Raw genomic sequence first — 17,904 nt, forward strand, 5'->3', positions numbered from 1 at the left:
GATATGTGGACTTCAACTCCCAGAATTCCCCAGCCAGCATTTGAAGTCCATAGATCTTAAAGTTGCCAAGGTTGAGAAACACTGGTCTAGATTTTTGCAGCCCAGACATGGTAGCTTTACTCTATGGTCATGGTATTTGACCAAATATTTTGTGAGTGGGCATGATCAATGTGGCCCCAATTTGAAGCAACATCTACAAGGTGTTCTCAAAATTCCAGTAGGTGATAACAGGCACCAAATCACCAGTCCTTGAACTACAGGATAGATATGTCCTCCAACATCAACCAGTACTGAGAGGGTTGTTTATAATTCATTGTATTCCAAGGAAATAATTTTCTGGATGGGTTTAATCTCCTCCAATAAGAACATGCACAGAGTTTTCTGGTGCTCCTGGATCTGGATCTCTCTCTGATTACCCAGATTGAGACAACAGCCAGCACACTTTTTCTTAGCTTCTGAGAGAGAGTTGGACACCCATGGAAAATTCTGAATCTACAATTCAAAGTGACATTCAATTTTCCCAGGAATAGTCTATATAGGACTTTTTTTAAGGACCAAAAGTTTCTATTTCATCAGTCAGTTTGTTTCCACATATATGCTGAAGGCAGTGGGGGCAGCTGTATGGATGATACTACATACTGCCTTTCCTCAGTTACCCCTAAAAGATATGCATAGGATCATTGGCATGTAGATGTTTGCATTGAAAACACTCAATCTAGAGCTCAAGTAGCACAATGAGAATATGAGGAAATTCCTTGTGGGAGCCTTGAATGAGTTTTTAATTACACTGTCATTTCATAGTTAACTGTGCTTTCAGAGCAACGAAAAGTCCAATTTATGAACATGTGAATACATTATCACACAAACAAATCAACACAAGGGTGTAGGGTCCAGAGGTTTGATAATCTTAACAGGGACAATATATATTTACAGTCTCTGTTTTTCAGTGCCAAAAGTCATAGGAGTTTTGATGTGGAAGATGAAAACTATCAATATGTATACTGAAGAGTTTTTTTTAAAAAATAAACACAGTATTTTAATTCTGATGCCTGCAGTGTCTAGGTGTTTCCTGCCACACCCCCTCTTCACTTCAGCCAATGCAATAAAAATTCTTTTTGCACCATTCAGAAACCAATTTCTGCTCCCAGTGATTGCCCTTCCCCTTGCCACTGCACTGAAATTTGCAAATATAATGCAGGAAAGTCTGAAACTCTAAATGTTAGGCTAAATGTTAGGTTATCTTGTCTAGAAAATATGGGTGGAAGCTCTGAAGTCCAATATCTCTAGGAGGCTGTCTTAATCAATGCAGCAGGTTCAGTTTTGCCCATCAGTCTACTAAACTGGAAAAGAGAGGGAGACAGATCCTTCCCTTCTTTTCCGTCCCTCTTATTCTCCTTCCCCTCTTACTCTCTGCCCTTTTGTTCCCCTATTCCAGCTTCCATCACAATTTTCTCGCATACAGTGTTGAACAGGAAGATCATTTCCCTAGGACTGTGTGCTTACCTAGGTGGAAGACAGGGAAGGGTTTTTTAAAGTATTTGGATCATCAGATTTTCCCTTGGAACACTGCTACTTTGTGCTCTGAAAGCAAGCCAGTGCCAACAATCTTACATTAGCATGCACGCGCGTGCGCGCGCGCACACACACACACACACACACACACGGAGGAGGTAGGAAAGCTGGTTGTGCAGAAACATTAGCAGCTGCTGATTTTCAGGCAAGATCACTTGAGAGCTTCTCACATTCTCTTTCTCCCACCTCTCCCCAAATGTTCAGCTTGCTGTGTGCAGGCTTGGTGTTTACAATTCAGGCTACAGAGGAGGAGGAGGAGGAGGAGGAGGAGGAGGAGGAGGAGGAAATATTTTGCCTATTGTTCAGTGACGTCAATGGCTGAGCTCCCAGGCGCTTGAGGGACTCTGAAGCTTAGCAAATGTCAGGACGGGGCTGCTACAGCATGTGCCTTCAAAGCGTCTGCTTGTTATAGCATATCTTTCTCAGGCCCAGGTCTGGCTAGAACTGGCGTATGTGAGGGAAAAGGTATGGAAAATGTCAAATTTTAAATTTGTTACCTGTGGAACAGCAATTATTTTCCTGACTTATAGCAGAGGGGGGAGATGATTTTAGGCAGATTTCTATCCAGCAATATAATATCTTTCTTTCCAACATCATTATTTTTATTATCCTAAAACGAAAACAGTAAAGAACATTTTATAATGTGGAACAATATTGTTTCCATTGTTAAAAGATTGTGCCCGGTCTTCATCACCCTTCAGCATCAGCTTCACTTCCACCATCCTGCTTCTCTCTCCCTAATTCAGAACTGAAAATTGGAGGTGGATATATACCTTTGTGGGGGGGGGGAAATGAAAGAAAGAATAAAGTTGGTGTCAAGGATCAACAGTGGTCCAAGAAAGCTAGTATGTAATTCCAAGCTTCTCCCATTATTCGGTTTATTATCCCAAACATTTGCCATTTTTTAAGTTAATTTATGTCTCTATCCTGCTTAGTTACACAGCATGCTGATAGTGGGACGTGGCTTTTGTACATGTTCTCCCTGTAGGTCTGTGTCATATTTATAGTTGTGCTTACAGAGTGTATGAGTGCTCCCACTTGCTTGGAATCATGCTCTCCTAAGAGTAGAGAGATTTCATTTCCAATAAATTTGGCCAGAAGGCAATTCAATAAGAGCAGAAATGTGATTTTTTAAAGGAACTTTGATCAAGGTCAAAGCAACTCATGAAACAGCATTTCACGTTGTCTATGTCCTAGGTAAGCGTGAGCACTGAATTCACATAATTAGATGCTTTGCTTTCACAAGAATAATTGGGAAGGAGCAATCCACTTCAAAGACTAGACATTAGGAGACAGCGACAGCTGCCTCAGGTGGCAGATCTGGAGTACCACAGATTTCCTATTGTTCAATATTTTATCATATTTTTCTTAATGAAGGATGGTGGAGCATTTATTTTTCCTCTTTGGTCCTTTTTAGTGTTTAATTTGTATTGTAATGTGTAAGTCAAGACCTAGTAGAATTATTTTATGTAGATAGTAAAAAGAAATTAATGTTGGAATCAAAGTAGGAAATTAACTTGACTAGGCAAATCATCTCCTAGTTTTTTACTTTTCTTGGTGTGGAAAAGAAAGTCAGCCAAGGTCACCAAGTGAGTAGGCTCCAGAGCATAATAAGGAGTGTTGCACTGAGAAAAGAACTAGGGAAAAGATTATTGCCATTAAAGAAGCTGCTGATGAAAAAGAGAGGACTGCTTTTCTTTTTTTATTTTATTTATAACTTGCTTTTAAAGACAAAGCCCCAGAGAAGGTAGACAAAGAAAACAGCAAGCCAAATTAATACCTAGACAATCATTACAAAATCAGGGAGTAGGATCAGCTGCACAAGCAAGATAAAAAATACATTTGGATGCTGCCAGGGAGAAGGGCCTGTTCCATCTTCCCATTATCCTTGTCTTTCTAAGGCCACGTCCCCAACTTCACCCCAGCAGAAATGTGCTCTGGCAAAATATGCTTCCGGCCATATCCCGTGATGTTGCCTTCATCTTGTTCCCAGCAAATGAGTGAGACATGCTTACGTTATCTTTAAAATAACATTTTGACACTATCCAAGAGCACCATCCAAGATGTATAAAAATCTGTTAGACTTTGGGCTTATTCACACTGTGGGGCCAGCAACCATTTTGGAGGGCAGGAACAGACCACGTTGCCCTGGACTCATCTTCTGCCCACCATGAATGCAACTCCGGTCCAGTTTTCTTGCTCCCTTTTTAGAGTAGTATTTTCCTACTTCTGTCAGCTTGCGTGGTCCTGTCTGGTGTGCCCAATGCACTTTACATCCTTCTGGGCCAATCCCTGCACTTTGATTGGCTGCTTTGCAGAGGCAGGAATGCCCCCTCACCACATCTTCCCTGCTGTGCCTGAATAACGCCTGCTGCAAATTCTGCTATAGCAGGTGTTCCTTACAAAGATAAGCCGTTCTAACCCTGGTCTTACATGCAGAACATCCCTTTCCTGAAACCCAGCAAGAATGTTTTTTTTAATTGATATTTTTCCCCCTCTGCTGCCTACTTTTTGCCCATTGTTTGTTTCTCTAAGTCCACCAGTGCACAGTTTCATTGGTTATTTTCATTTTTCCAGTTACGAACTGGTGTACCAGCAGACTTATTTCTTTAAAAAAGCCCAGGAAAAAAGTAGGCATCCCCAACCCAGGTTTCAGGGAAAGGGGAAGGGAAATATTTTTTGGAAGAAAAAAAGAAGCAGTTCTGCCAAATCAGGGACATTCTGGGTGTTAGGCAAGTGTTATAGCCATTACGTGAGTAAAAAGGTCCTACTGTAACAGGATCTGCAGGTGTTATACCGGGAAAATTCCAAAAAGAATCTTTTATTTTAAAGCTAGTTGCTATGCACGTGCAGATTTGCAATTTGTTTTTGTTTTAATTTCGTATGTAGGTATATATGTGTATGTGTATATACACTATATGTATAGTGTGTGTGTATGTATGCACACCTACCTACACACACATATATACACACACACATATATGCACATTGAAGTATATGCCCCGCCCAAAGGAAGAAAAGTGAATGACAATTACTTTCCCGGAACGGAAAGTTGGACAGGGCAGAGGAATTGTCCAGTGGGAGGATGTGGTAGCCTGTGGTCCAGACAGAATAATTTGCAAGCTGCTGCCAAAACACCTCAGTCTGAGCAGGATTTTTGTAAACTGGCTTAAAGTCAAGCTGGCCTGTGTGCAGGACAGGAGCAGTTTACGGGTGCTGTGTGGACATGCCCTTTGTCACCCACTGGCCGGGAGGCAAGCCGGATGATTGGCAGCTACTGGGAACAGAGGTAAGGACAGGGATTGGCAACAGGGATAGCAAATGTCATGCCAGCATCATTTCCTGCCAGCTCAAAGATGGGTAGATGGTGCTTTAACTCAGTAGTTTTAATTACCGTTCCTCACTCTGAAGTTTTCCTTAACTGCCAGTTCTGAATTGAACTCCTCTTCCAAAGTCATGTTTTCCTTCGAAGAATTATTTCCAAATATTGAAAGAAAATATTATTCAGGCCACATAGGGGGAGATGGCGAACATCTTTCATATTTTAAACATTCACTGCTCATTTCTAAGAAAAATGAGGCTGCTCAAATTGTTCTTTACATGGAATGGCACATGCTCCCGTTTCATTTTTCAGTTTATGCATTTTCAAGCAGCTTGTTATAGCATGGTACTGCTTTCAGAAAATCAGCAGCAAAGCAAGGTCTGGACTGTTTTGCTAGAACATAGTGGATCGTAAAGAAAAACGATATTTGAACTCATCTAAATAAATCATTTGTTCCATAATGGTGTTCTAAGTTATGGGTCTTGTTATAGGAGTATGGCGTAATGAAACTGGGAAATGTGATCATCCTACTGTTTCATTACAGAGAAAATGCTATTATATACGGAGCGATATACATTCTCAGTCCAGTAGCTTCTCTTTAGGTCCTGTATCTCCGTTATCCATCCCACCTTTCACAATTGCTGTGGCATGGCCTAGCAAGAGACATGAAAGAGGAGAAATAATTCATTTGTCCAGTCACTTCCGCTAGCCCATAGGAAGAAAAGAGAATAAGAAAATATTATGCTCAGCTGTTAAACAAGTGGGAAAAATGTAAGGCCAAGTTTCCCAGCATCCAGAAGGAGGGCTAGTGCAGTCAGCAAACAACATTTCATAGCCTGAGGCTGTTCTTCTCATAGCCAGCATTTTACTACATTGCTACATTCCTACAAGACTGTCAGTTACATTCTGTCCTATCAGAAATGGCATATGAGCCGCTAAAATAAGAATAACAATGCACAATGTAAGCACCAAAACATCAAATTGCATTAGAAACACTGAAACAACAGTGTTATGTTAAACACAATTGAACAGCTAAATTAAAAAGGGACAGTGATTGATTTCATGGGTTATTATCAATTGCACAGCTATGCAATTTGAAATTATGCTATTTTGTTGCTTACTTAAGCTGATATGTTCCTCCATTTCCAAAAACTCTCAGGGGCTGTCTTGATAATAGCATGGTTTCATTTACAGTAAATATAGTTAGGGTTGGAAGAAATTAGATACTGGAGACAGGAATGATCTTCAATTATTGTGCTCACTCATCATGTTAAATCATGATTTGTTTCAACAGTGCTTTCTTAAAGAAACCATAGGGCAAGTTATGGGGAAAATACTTGCCTGTGGGTATGTTATGAGATAACAGAGCCAATTGCTTTCAGCTCTGATTTGCTGTTCCTTCTCTTAGTTGACTTTTTTTCCTCCAATTGTCTTTGTGGTGGCTAATCAGCCAGCACATCCTGGTCCCCCGCCCCCACAAATAGATGCCTAGTGGCCTAATGTATGGGAAAATCTATATTTTGAGAAAATTATACTTATCTATGAGGAGTAAAAAACAAGAACCTGGAGCAGTGGAGATACCAACTCTAGGTGAGAGGTTAGAAGAGACAATTCAACAAGAAGTAACCTCCTGTATCCTGGTCTGAATGACCAACAAAGCAGTTGTTAAGGTAGGAACAGTAGAACAAATTATAGATTTGGATTATGGATAAGGCACCCAGATTTAACCACAATCTGGAACCAATTAAGCTCAACTTCAATGTGGCTTAACATGTCACACAAAAGTACTCAGTATGGTAGGGTTCACACCATAACACTAAGTCATAAATCATAGTTTATAAACCACAGTAGCCAAGTTTATATTTCATGTGAAGCTTAAACTAAACCAAACACATCATATGCAATGCATGAACCCAGTTGTGGCCATTTTTCAATGAGCTGAAAAGTCATTAAAGATAGACTAGCCAGATAATTATCATTACACTTCATCAATCATGAAGTAGATCTTTTTCTAAGAGGGAGAGTTAGAAATTGTCACTAAATGCTAAGGATTATGGATGAGTCAAAGTAAAGCAATCTCATACCTCTTTATCTCATAATTTACCAGTACTCATGCAAGCACAGTGTTAATTTAGAAGTACTTATATTCATGTGGGTCATCTCTTCCAGAATCTTTTACTTCCAAGACTGTTAACAATGTGCTGTAGGCAGTTCAGTAGGCAGAGGGTTGAAGGTTCCAATTATAACGCAATTGGTCCTTCCTGGATTCCGTCTGCAACCAAATCCATCTGGAGACAGATTCAAAACTAGGATCTGAGCTAAGAGTCCAAGACAAACAGAATTAAATATGGAAGGCCAGGCAGAATAGAGGGAGAGTCACACCAATTCGTGTCAGATAAAGAGAAGAGCCTGAAACCAGAATCAGGCAATTAGTGAGTACATGGATTGACAACCTATTAAGAGATTATATAAGGGTACTGACTGTTGTGACTAGTGCCACAACATGCAGATTGAGACACCAGATTATACAAGACATTTCTGGCTGATATTTCAATACAGGCATTACCAATAAGTTACTATGCATTTTCTCAGTTTTGTCACACTGATAAAGGATTGCAAGTTCTGTTTATTTCCCCTTTCTGACTACTCAGGGCTCTGTCTGAAATGATGTTAAACATTTATCAAATTTTAAATATAAGTGTACAGGAAGGAGACTTGTCATCACTCATTGAGAAACAATGAATTGTACCCAGTGGCTTGATAACAGCCCATAATATAAATAACTTGACACTTGGCTTCTCCAGCAGGATTAGTAGAGATAGGGATGTGTTTGAAATCTGTTAACATGATGATGATTGAATGTGTGGAATCTGTGAATAGGAGGCTGTTTAACTCCTTTAAGGGAAGATAAAGAGTCATGATATTGTCGTCTTGAAAGAGTGGTTTTTTCAAAAAGAAAAATGTTTGTAAAAGAGGGGGAAGGGAATGAACTTTTCAGCTATTGCTTTTGTGTGTGTCCAAACTTCTGGGGACTGCCTGGACAAACCTATGCAGTTTTCTTGACAATATTTTTGGAAGTTTGCCATTGTGTTCCTCCTAGGGCTGAGAGTGACTGGCCCAAGGTCACCCAGCTGGCTTCATGTACTGTATAATATAAGAATTCAGATTCTAGCCATTGCCTTAAACCACTACACCAAAGTCACCAAACTGGCTCTCGCTACATTCTATTTTTCTTGTATCCCTTGTGTTTACTTTTATTCTTTAACTTGGCTACCATATGTGGGCTGCAGAAATCCAGACAACCACTGGATGGCAGCAACAACAACAACATGCTGTTTGTTGCCATCTTGTGTGCAGAGGGATTTAGCAGTCTGGTGTAGGTATTCTGTTCTTAATTTTCATCAGCTTTCTTCTTTGTGAAAAATGCTGTTTTGTTTTTGATAATTTGTTGATTTGGTTTAAAGAATGTATGAAGTCAAGACGGAGGAGGAAAATTCAGGGGAAAGGTTTTTTTTCCTTCTGTTTTCTGTTTTTCTGTTTTAATTTTTTTGTTTTTTTTAAATTCTCTACATTTTCCTTGAGCTGTCAGCCATCTTGTTATTAAACATTATTTTTAAACTATACAGCTGAAAGCTGTAATCAACAGCATAACGCAGCTACTTTTGATCTGGAGATAGAATGTTGTACTGTGTGTGTGTGTGTGTGTGTGTGTGTGCAGGTGTGTGTGTTTGCCTGCCCTAGGTTGGGCAGTGTAGAATGACTGACATAGCGGAGGTGTGTAGCAAAGTAGTCTCCAATTATTCTAATTGGAATATAGAATAGAATTAAGATTGTGAAGAATTGCTAATAGATGAATTAATCATCTTTCTTGTCCTTAAAATACTCACGCTGTAAAAATTATTGAACTTCAGTGAAAGCAGCCTCAGCATCCTGCAGAATACATGGGGAAAAGGGAAGAAAAACTTTATAATCGTGTTAAGGGTCCTAATTATACATTGGGCTAAACATTTTTTAATCCTGTAGGGAGAGCTGCTTGGCCAGATGCCCCTGGATGTTAACTTCCAAGCATTCATATTTTAATGATGATATTTCTCTCTCTTTTTTTTTTTCACCTAGCTATAAGCCCATGTAATGGAAGGACTCAGTTGTATTTGGGATGGCACTATGCAGGTTTATCTCTTTCTTCCTTCTCCATGGTATGAAGATCTGTGCCCTCCCTGCTTAGCACCAATGGTAATTTTTGTTGTCACACTTATGCCCATGAAACTGTGAGGGAGGATGATTTTTCCATCCCAATCATCATAGCAAAACAAAGGAATTAAAACCCTCTCCTTGTCTGCTGCAGTATTTCCAGTTGTTTTACGGTTGTAATAGTTGGGGGGGGGGGGGACCTAGTGTTTGTAGCAGCTTTTCTCGTGCCAGCAGCTTGCAAATGCGGAGAGGATGCAACTCCAGGAATTCCTAGACAGCAAAGCATGCTGATGCATTCACTCTAATGAGTCATTTTGCCTCAAGACAGGGGTCTACACTTTTAACACAGGAGCCAGGCTTAGAGTACTTTTCACCACAGAAATATGAAGTACCCCACTAAAAGCCTTTCCTTGGAAAGTTCCCAAATGAAGCATCCTAGCTCAGAGTTTAGTCATTCCTAAAGGTAATTACTTTATGTTGAGCACAATTTTTGGTGATTGACAGGAATATCCAGGTAGCTTTCTTAGCAACAATACAGAAGTGTTTTGCCCTTGTTTTCTTCTAGATTTTTTCCCCCAATTTTTCTGTCTAGCCTACAGGTGAAGGATTTCCTGGTAGCCTCCCTTCCATGGATTAACCAGGTCTGACCCTGCTTGTTTTTTCAAGTTCAGCCAACACTGGTTAAGTACTGCCATCTAGCTAGGCCAGTCTTCTTTACAAATGTGAAAAGATTACCTAGGTTTGTGTTTGCTTTTTTTTAGAGAATTTTGAGAAAAGCACCTCACAGAAGGTATCAGAAACATTGATTCATAGAAGGTGATAAGTTACTGAAATTGTTTGCACTTGTGATGAAAGGGGAAGTCATTTCTTTATATATTTCTTTTTCTTTCTTTCTTTCTTTCTTTCTTTCTTTCTTTCTTTCTTTCTTTCTTTCTTTCTTTCTCTTTTAATTTTTTTCTTTGCACTTTTATTTTTTCTTTTACTGTTTTATATGTTTCTTAGTTTGTATTGGTTTTTTTATCTTTGTCTCTCTAAACTTTAATAAAAATATTATTAAAAAAGTAAACATTGATTCAGTGGCCTATCCGTGAGATCCCACCCATCCTCTGCCTCATCTTGCCATGCCCTTATTCCAAACAAGCTAGTGGAGGCAGGCTGAGAAAGCAGGAACTCTTCTTTTATATACTGAGGGGCAAAGATTGTATATGTATTTACCTGATATGATAACATGTGCTAGATATAGTCAATGACAATTCTTCAGCTTCGCAGTATATTGACTTTACACAGTGTATCCAGGTAGACCTTGATAGTGCTGGCTAAGGAGGCCTTGGGCAGTTATAAATCTGTGAATGGTGGCTATAGCACTGAAATACCAGAAGCAAATGGGCAAAAATAAGGCTCAGGCCAAGGAAAGTCAACTCACTCATAATATGATAACATAAAGTAAGAGGTCATTTTTTGCAAATGAGGATGTTATAAAAAGGAAAGGAATATATATAAACTACATGTAGTCCTCACTTAACAACTGCCCTGTTTAGCGACTGGTCAAAATTACCCCACTGAAAAAGTAACTTTATGACTGGTTCTCACATTTATGACGTTGCAATGTCCCCACAGTAATGTGATCGAGATTCAGCTGCTTTGCAACCAGCAGGCATTTACAGCCGTTGCCATGCTTCACAGTCAGCTTCTGACAACTTGAGTCATGGAGAAGCCAGCAGTAAAATCGCAAGTTGCGGTCACGTGATGTCTCAGTTAACAACTGCAGGTGATTTGCTTAACGACTGTGGCAGAAGTGAGGTCATAAGCCCATCATGGTTACATGATGTCTCGTTTAACAACCGTGTTGCTTAGTGATGGAGTTGCCAGTCCCAATTGTGGTCATTAAATGAGGATTACCTGTATGATCTATCTACTGCAATCTTCCCTAACCTACCATAGAACAAAAATGTTTTAAAGTTCTAGTCTAACCTCTAGTGGGAGAAAACATTGTCAGAGTTCTTTTAGTTCTGTTTGAACATGGTTCATGATTTCTTTCCAGGAATGTTGTGGGCAACATCAGTTTATGAATTGCATTCAGCTACATCTGGATGTATTTATCTCCTATCAAGAGGCAGCCTGTAAATCAAATGAATCTCTTAATCTTAGTGGAGTACTATGAATATTTCAAAGAACAGAACTATTTGGCACTGCAGTTGTGAAGTTAGACCACAGTCTTGAACAGGAATTACCTTCAAGAATTCAATCCAAAAATGAGCAGTCCCCCCTCTCCTCATTGGATAAAGACATTTCTGGTCTTCATATTTACAGTGTGATTGTCAGCCATAGGGGTTTCTGTGTACACTCAAACACTTGTCTCTTCACCTACATCATAAGCACAACTAGAATAAGAAAGAGGTTGCTTGCTGCTCTACCCTAGTTGGACTGAACCCTTGAAGATCAGCCTGAACAAACTTACAACTCCCCAAATTCCCATGTGCCATGGGTACCAGTCATGGTGACTGGGGCATTCCAAATGCTTCCAGAAGGTCCAAGAAGGTTGACCTAAAACAGACAAAGGTCTTCACTATTCTGCCTTTATAATACAGAGCTTTGCTAGCTAGAAGCAGCACCATAGATTGGCTAAACCAAAATAATCCAGATGATAATAAGGTCAGGTACTAATTACTGTCCTATGTCAGTTGTGTTCTCTTTGGAGCAGCATATTTATAAAGAAATGAGATGATGTGCAAATATCTGACCTTATTTTTTGTCACCTCTAAGTAGCACGTGGCATAGATGATCTTTATGCTCATTTTAATTTTCACTACAACCAGGGTTGGTGAGTGAGATGGAGAAATAGTGACTATTCCAAAGTCATCCTGTGAGCTATATGATGTTGTAGAAATGCAAAACTGGGTCTTCTTGGTTCTGGGCTAACTCTCTGTTCAAGATATTCTAACCTGACAAGACTAGATAGATTTCCAGAATAGGGGGCACTGATGTAATTAATGTACAGATTAGCAAAGTGGCTTTTTCTGCTTCTTCAGTGACAATTCTTGCAACTTGTCATTGCAGTACGGAACAGATATCACTCTTAATATAATGTATTCCAGCCTACACCAAAATTAGTGTATTAATCCAGACCTGATACATTCCTTTCTATTCTCCCTTAGCCTAAAGGTTTAATTTATGAACCTTTATACATGAATATGGCTCTGTTGCCATTTTTTGTGACTGTTACTACTAGTTTCCATTTTTTGAAGGATGTAGCTTAATCCTTTGGGGAAAAAATCTTTAAAGAACGATTAAAAAAAAAAGTATACTAAAGCCTTCCCCTTTCACCTCAGTTTTAAGTGTAAAAGAGAAGCAAGTGGAAAGGTACTTAAGAAATATTCATTTAGCATCTATTCACTTTTATTTCCCTAACCACTTTTTTATTCTTAGAAGCCTTTCCCAGCTCAGCATCCTTCAGATATGTTGTAAATTGAATTCCCAGCTAGCACAACCAACTAGCACAACCGGTGGCCAAATTCATCAGTATCTCCGTGTGTTTGTATGTGTGTGTTTGTGTGTGCATGCATGTGAGACATGCTGCTGACTGATACACCTCCTATGAAGGAGTTAATTGTAAAATACAATTTAAATGTTCTGAAATATATGGGTCTGAACACAGCCTATGGCTATCCTCTGCTGTATCTCAGATTCTCTTTGTGGACTTTTAACACTTTTTCTGGAAATGGAGAGAATGGAGCGGATCATAATTCTCAAGGAAGTGCATTCCACAGTGTCCTCTCCCATGCTTTTCTGAGCACCATGAGCAAAACTATCTCACAAGCACATCTTAAGCACAAGATAGGTTCATAAAGAAGTGAGTCCTAAACTGACATGGGTTTCAAAGGCTTAAAGTTGGGCCAGCTATAGCCTCAGGGTAGTCTTCCAGGGCAGTCCCATGTACAGCACATTGCAATAATCCAAGTGTGATGTGACCAGAACATGAGTAACTGTCTGAAGAGCCTCCCAATTGAGAAAAGGGCACAACTTGCCCACAAGATGTACCTGTGCAAAGGCTCTCCCAGCCACAGCTGCCACCTGCTCTTCAAGCAGTAGCTGAGGGTCCAGAAGGACCCCAAGTTGCACACCAATCTAGAATGGAGAAGTGCAGCTCCATCCAAGACCAATGATGGTAACATCCTCAGCCCCAGGAGGCTAAATAGCTGCAGCCATTCAGTCTTGTTAGGTCTGGGCCAAAGTTTGTTCGGCCCCATCCAGACCTGAACAGCCTCCAGACACTGGGTCAAGACATGGACAGCTTCACCTGTGCCACTCAGGTTTGAGATGTTGCTGGGTATCATCAGCATATTGATGATACTGCACCCCGAACTGGCAGATGACCTCACACACACAAACCCCATCAACACCAATGGATGTGCATCCAAAATACCTGTGGACAAAGACTGGATATAGTAGTGAAATATGCATTCAAAATGTGTTTATAGGCAAAATATGAAAATACACATTTCTGCAGCTTTTTCTTAAAATCATCCTGTCATGCAGAAATCAAATGAATGGATTTCTGATAATATAACATACGAAGCTGACATGGACTGGCTATAACCTAGTTTGTTTATTTTGACCTACAATTGATACTAATAAATCAATGGCTTGTTGATTTCTGGGTTGCCCAGCACCTTCTCAAACCTCAGACTCCACATGCAGGGATTCACAGCTCAGTTTCTTACTCCTCAGTGTGGACACTCTGCAACAAAGGCCACTAGAGAAGAAAAATGGCTTTCTGTCTAAATTACTTGAAGCAGAGCTGGTTTGTATTTTTTAAAGAACTGTAAAAATTTAGATGCCTGAGACAACCCGAAGTGGCAACAAAAGTTAAATCCATAGGTGGTGCAGAGAAGATAAATCTAAATTGGAGACTATCAGCAAGGATTTGGAAGCTGTACATATTCTGAGGCATGTGCAGTATAACGTTGGAAGGAAATACTGCTGAGCCATCAGGACTCCGTCGTTCAAATTCAGCAGAGTTTCCAAATTGCTTGGGTTGTTTTTTCTCTTGAGGTGGTCCTAGCAAGCAGTTTTCCAAGAGTGGAATATTAGAGTGGAATATGGAAACAGGGAGTGGGTGTCCCACTGCAACACTGTGGGTGGGAGGCTGGCAGTTAAAAAAAACTTTCAGTAGGTCTAACCACCAGCACTTTTTCATGGGCATCAAAATATATGCATATAAGCAGAATATGTTATTTCAAAGTATACTTTTTTGGCATCTGCTCTACCTCTAACAGTTTGAACGATTTCAGTAAGTCTATGGAAATTACTTGGGGCATCGAAGTAGCACATTTTGTCTCAGTAGAAAAGGATTTGCTGTTTTCAGATTTGCAGGGGAACCAGCTTATTCACACGAACACAACACACACATGCATCAGATATGAATTCTGTCCTTAAAAAGATACTAACCTTTTTTTAGAAATTTGCAAGCTTCTGTCTCAGTTGTAGACATTATAGACTGTAGCACAATGCATGCCTCAGAGAAAAGCAGGGACTTTTTCCATTTTGTTTTAGTCACTCTTTCACTTGAATACACAGATTGGTTTTGAACAATAAAACCACTACAATACGTTTAAGTTGCCCTTAGGAATGCTTCTTCCTGTCTGAAGATTATTAAAGAAGGGATCAATTCTTTAGTGTTTAGTTGGGTTTCAGACTGGGTTACAGCTCTGACAGCATTGATGACACTTGTTGATGACCTTTGGTGGGTATAGGATGGCATCCATCCTGGCCCTCCTGGACTTCTCAGCAGTTTTCAATGCAGTTAATCATTGTATCTTTCTGGACCACTCAGGGGGTTGGGAGTGAGAGGCACAGTGTTAAAGTAGTTCTCCTCCTTCCTCCAGGGCTGGTTCCAGTCAGTACTGGTTGGTGGAGAGAGATCAAACCTGAGACCTCTGTTTTTCAGGGGTCCTCAGGGCTCCACTCTCTCCCAACTTCTTTTTAACATCTATATGAAGCCACTGGGGCAGGTCATCTATCGACACAGGGTGAGGTATAATAAGTATGCTGATGATACCCAAACGAATATCTCTACCCTGGGCCAAGCAAGTGATGCTGCCAAGGTTCTGTCCCAATGTCTGGAGGCTGTGAAGCTCTGGATGGGGAAAAACAGGCTTCAGCTCAACCCTGGTAAGATTGAGTGGCTGTGGGTTTTGAGGGCCCCCAGATCCAGTGATTTTCCATCTTTATCTTTGAATGGCATAGCACTCCCCCAGATAGAGTTAGTGTGCAACTTGGGAGTCCTTCTGGACTCAGAGCTCCTGCTTGAAGATCAGGCAGCCAGGACTAAGAGGGCCTCTCACAGGTCCATCTTGTGTGCCAGTTGTACCCATTCCTCAACCAGGAAGCCCTACTCATGCTTTAGTCGCCTCATGGCTGGATGAATATAACATGGACTACATGGAGCTGCCTTTGAACAGCATTTGAAAGCTGCAGCTGATCCAAAATGCAGCGTTGCAGGCATTCTTGGACACTTCATGATACACCTATATGATACCTCTGCTCTGTGAACTGTACTGGCTCCTGGTGGGCTTCTAGGTACAAGTGCTTGTTGTCACCTAAAAAGCAGAATGTGGCATGGGGCCAGGTTACTTGAAGGCCCATCTGTCTCTAGGCATTTCTACTCACCTCACCAGAACTGGCAGGGTTGGCATGTTCTAGGTCACTTCCCTTAGGAAATGTCATCTTGTGGGACCTAGGAACTGTGCCTTCTCTGTTGTAATACCTGCATCCCCCCAGAGATCATGATGGCCCTGATTCTTCCAGCCTTTTCCAAGGCATTGAAAATCTGAATCTTCTCTCTGGCACTTGGGCCAGTATGTTGATGATGATGATGATGATGATGATGAATTTAGGTTATTTTTTGTATTATGTTTCATTGTTTTTAATCTGTGTGCTGCCCAGAGTCACTGTTGTGAGATGGGCAGCTATATATATTGTTTAAATAAATAAAACAACAAAGTCCCACAATACCACAAATGTGATTTGGTTTAAATTTGATTAAAACCAGTAAAAGTAATATTAACCAGGAATAAGTTTCAGGCAGGAACCAGTGTTTGCTACCTCCTTACTAATACCCTGGCATTAAAAACATGTAGCGTTACAAACATGTAGGGTAGAGTTTTTACATTTTTGACCTGTTTGAAGTTTTATGTTTTAACATCCTAAATTATTTATGGCCTCAATTCAAGAAAATATTTAACTTTTAGAGGAGACAAAGAACTGCTATCAAAATGCTGATGTGACTTTTTAAGGTAGCTTTATTTCAAAGAACCAACAAAATGTACAGAAATAATTGTATAAATTATCTAATGATAGCCATACAGTAAACATTTAAACATTAGCATAAATTATTTTATGCTAGTTAAGGAGATAAATGTTATTATTTTTCCCAGTTCTTATTCACTTTGAAGAAAGATTCATAGAATCATAAAATTTAAGGGCAGGATGAGATCTTGGAGAATATCTAGATCACCTGCCAAGCACAGGAATTCAGTGCTACTGCTTTCCCAACAGATGGCCATCCAGATGGCTGAACACATCCTACAAAGATGAGTCCACCTCATCCCAAGGCAATCTGTTCTACAGTTGAACAGTTCTTACCATTATAAAATATTCCTTGATGTCCAACCAAAATCTACTTCCTTGTAATTTAAACCCATTGTTTCTTGTTGCATGTTCTGGAACAAGTTGGAACAATTCTGCCCCATGTTCTACATGATAGCCTTTCAGAAACTTGAAGACAGCTATCATATCTTCCCGGCCTTCTTGTCTCCAGATGATACCAAATGTCTCCAACTGATTCCCACAATTATTTCCTTCCAGCCTCCTCATCATTTTGATTATCCATCCCTTCCTAAAATACAAAGCTCAGAGCTAAGTGCAATATTCTTGGTATGGTCTGACCAATGCAGAATCGGGAAGAACAATAACTTCTAAAAAGAAATTGCTTTAGAAATTGCTCCAAAGGGGTTTGATATTCTTGTATTTAGAGATGAGGTGACTGAGGGTATGTGTGGACATCCTCTCCCTCATACAGCGATCTTTCCAGTGCTAGGCAGCCACCAAAACAAAACCTTTCCTTCACTTGTTGGAGCATCAAATGTTGATTCAATCACACATGTAAAATAAATAATGTACCTTATTTATCCAAAATCAGTTTTTCATCTCTTTCCTGTCAACAGTACTATTTTGTTCTCTTTTTTTCAGGAGGGAGGGGTGATTTTTTAAATATATATATTAAAACAATGTCACTATTTATGCATGCACATATGCAGTAGTTTATTCAGATTTCAGTAATCCTGAATATATTTAGGATTTGCCTTCCTTTGGATGCACTGGGTGACAATTCCCATAATTTTCAGTCAGCATGGTTTTAATGGCAAGCCTGATGAGAATTATAATGTAACACACCTGGAGGGCAGGAAGCTGGGAAAGGCTGATTCAAAGTGCTAAATCTCCAAGTAAGAGAAAAGCAACCAGATGTTTTTTGATGCTAGTGTCACCCATCTCATTCTATTCACATGGACATTTTAAAACATATATTTGTTGGTATTACTGCTTTCCCATCCTAGGCAGCCCTGCTCAAAGTGCCTATCTTCATGGTAGATTGGCTCTTTTTACTAGCACAGTACTTTATACCCAAGTTTTTAACATAAAAATTGCTGAGTTATTTCCTTGTTTTCTACCTATTAAAAGACTAACATATCTCATTAAGAAAGGAAAGAGTTCTCATTTTAACAGCTGGATCAAAATTGTTGATCAACATCATCAACTAT

At 39.8% G+C, this 17,904-nt stretch overlaps 1 protein-coding gene across 2 annotated transcripts in view; it reads left to right on the top strand.

Moving 5' to 3' along the window:
- The first annotated feature begins 1,885 nt into the window (after positions 1-1,885).
- Positions 1,886-17,904, top strand: part of PDE7B (phosphodiesterase 7B) — a 202,812-nt gene continuing 186,793 nt past the window's right edge. The window contains exon 1 of one of the 2 annotated variants that reach the window (XM_088141148.1): positions 1,886-2,037. The gene's annotated coding sequence lies outside the window, so the exon portion shown is untranslated. The remainder of the gene's footprint in view (positions 2,038-17,904) is intronic. The other variant, XM_088141159.1, reaches the window with a different exon arrangement.

The sequence above is a fragment of the Python bivittatus genome, unplaced genomic scaffold (assembly GCF_059951505.1).
Source record: "Python bivittatus isolate LINGU-HERP-01145 unplaced genomic scaffold, Pbiv_v1 ctg000020_np1212, whole genome shotgun sequence".
Taxonomy (NCBI): Eukaryota; Metazoa; Chordata; class Lepidosauria; order Squamata; family Pythonidae; genus Python; species Python bivittatus.